The sequence below is a fragment of the Theropithecus gelada genome, chromosome 7a, assembly GCF_003255815.1.
Source record: "Theropithecus gelada isolate Dixy chromosome 7a, Tgel_1.0, whole genome shotgun sequence".
Lineage (NCBI taxonomy): Eukaryota > Metazoa > Chordata > Mammalia > Primates > Cercopithecidae > Theropithecus > Theropithecus gelada.
Window position 1 is genome coordinate 5962205 of NC_037674.1, and position 2942 is coordinate 5965146.

At 39.3% G+C, this 2942-nt stretch overlaps 1 pseudogene; it reads right to left on the reverse strand.

Annotated features, from left to right (window-relative positions):
• Positions 1 to 566: 566 nt before the first annotated feature.
• Positions 567 to 965, reverse strand: LOC112627799 (annotated as a pseudogene).
• Positions 966 to 2942: the final 1977 nt, after the last annotated feature.

Here is a 2942-nt window from a genome sequence, read left to right on the forward strand (position 1 = left end):
CTTCAGCTTTTATTTTTCTGGGAAGGTCTTTATTTCACCTTTTTTTTTTATGATCAAAATGTATTTATTTAATATACATCACAATGGCTCAGTCAAGGCTTAATTTAAAAGACAAAAACAAAACAAAAATAATACCACAGCTCAAGATACAGAGTCCTATACAGAAATCACAGACACGACAGACCATCGAAGGAAAACTTAAAAAGACGACACAAAGATAGGCAGGGAGACCAGGTGTGGTGGCTCATGCCTGTAATCCTAGCACTTTGGGAGGCCAAGGCGGACAGATCACCTGAGGTCAGGAGTTTGTGACCAGCCTGACCAACATAGTGAAACCTCGTCTCTACTAAAAATACCAAAATTAGCTGGGTGTGGTGGCGGGTGCCTGTAATCCCAGCTACTCGGGAGGCTGAGGCATGAGAATAGTTTGAACCTGGGAGGTGGAGGTTGCAGTGAGCTGAGATCTCACCACTGCACTCCAGCCTGGGCAACAGAGCAAGACTCCACTTCAAAAGAAAAAAAAAGGACAGTCTGGGCAGCCTGGGTCAGGGGTCCTGGCTGGTAACCTACTTTGAGTAGGTTTCTTGCAGGTAAAAGCTGTGGGAAGCTTTTTTCCAGAACTCAACAGCATGCATGTTCAAAGGGCTATCAATGTTGGGTTCTCCTAGCAGACTCTGGATGGAGACCAGAATGGTCCTGATGCCATACAGTACAGACCACTTGTCCTTCCGAATATCCAGGCATATGTTACCCTGGGTGTCTATGTTGGGGTGGTAGCAGGGTGTGAGGAACTTCAATGTGGGCTCATTGTAAGGGCAGCCACTGGGGAACTCTAGCAAGAGCTTATACCTCAGGTCTTCATATACTGTGCCAACTGCTCCACGGATGGTCCCTACCCATTTGAAAAGTTTGTCTGATTCAGGGAAGGCAGAAATCCCTTTGTCACCAGACATCATGAGGGTCATCAGCTCCTGCTATAGTCTTCTGCCCACAGGACTCTGGGCAGCACCCCCACTCAGCTCAGTTCTTTTATGGGTGGTGACGATGCTAGTGGCAGCTGGGTTGTGGTTTTGGGAGACCACTTGGCTGCCTTCTCCTTCATTTTTGAAGAACAGTTTTGTTGGTTATAATATTCTTGGTTGACAAAAGTTTTTTTTCTTCCAGTACTTTGCATATAACATCTCACTCCTTTCTAGCCTATAATATTTCTGCTGAGAAATCAGCTGATAATCTTAGAGTAGCTCCCTTGTACATGACAAGTGGCTTTTCTCTTGCTGTTTTCAAGACTCCCTCTTTATCCTTGACTTCTGATACATCAAACTATCCTTGAGAGTTTGATTACAATATGTCTCAATGTGGGCATCTCTGGGTTCTTCTTAGTCAGCATCCTTTGAGCTTCCAGAATTTGGATGTCCATTTTCTTCCTTAGATTTGGAAGTTTGGGCCATTATTTCTTCAAATAAGCTCTCTGCCCTTTGCTCTCATTCTTCTTTTTAACTCCTATAACATGTATATTGATAGGCTTGATGATTTTTCATAAGTCCCTTATGCTTTCTTCACTTTTATTAATTCTTTATTCTTTCTGTTCCTGTGACTTGATCATTTCAAATTATCTGTCTTCAACTTCACTGATTCTTTGTTCTGCTTGATCAAGTTGTCTATTGAATCCTTCTAGTGAATTTTATAATTCAATTATTGCAGTCTTCGGCTCTGGATATTTTTTTTCCTTAGTTTTTGTCTCTTTGATCATATTGTCACCTTGTTAATGCATTGTTTTCTGGATTTGTTTTTAGCTGTGTATCTGTGTACTCTTGTATCACACTGAAGTTCTTTAAGACAATTATTTTGAATTCTTTCTCAGGTCGTTAATTGATCTCTTTGTTTAAGGTCAGTTCCTGGATATTTATTTTGTTCCTTTGATTGGGCCATTTTTCTCTATTTCTTCATATGCCTTGTTATTTTTTACTGAGATTTGTGCTTTTGAAAAACAGGCACCACTTCAGCCTTTATGGCCTGGCTTCATACAAGGAAAGATCTTCACTCAACTAGGGATTCTGGGGGCCTCTCAAGCCTTTTCTGGGGAGATGCATCATGTAATACACCAGGTCCCCATTTGCCTTCTACCATGGTTGTATGCATCTTGAGGCCCTCACTAGAAGCAGATGCCAGCACCAAGCTTCCTGTACAGCTGCAGAACTGTGAGTCAATTAAATCTCTTTTCTTATTTATGTTTATATATATGTATGTATTTTTAGAGACAGGGTCTCCCTATGTTGCACAGGCTGGTCTCAGACTCCTGGGCACAAGGTATTTTCTAGCCTTGGCCTTCCAAATTGCTAGGATCACAGATGTGAGCCACTACACCAAACCAAAATATTTTTTCATTATAAATTACTCATTCTCGAACACTTCTTTATTGCAACACAAAAATGGTCTAATACATAGATCCTGCTAGGAAAGGCATGGTAGCTTTGTACAAAAATTTTTGTAGAAAAAAATTTTGCTTACTGATTAAATTTCTTTAGTACTATTTCTACTATGTATGTTTCTGTAATTAGTATTTTTTCAGTTAACTATCTTTCACAGTTTTGGGGGTTGAGTTGTTCAGTATGTTCTCTACTTTTCATATTATTATTTGTGGGATTGATAGTGATGGTCCTCTTTCATTCTTGATAGTGCTATTTGTGCACTCTTTGTTTTTGTCCTTGAACACTGTTACTAAAGGTATATCATCTCATTAATTTTTGCAAAGACGCAACTTTTGTTTTGGTCGATTCCTTTTATTTATGTTTGTTTTCTATGTCATTAATTTCTGTTCTTGTCATCCTCGTGTCTTTCATTCTACTTTCTTTAAATGTAATATACTTTTTTCTCTGATTTCTTCAAATGGATATTTTGTTTTCCTAATTTCTTTGAATAGATAATTGCTCTTTCAACCTTTG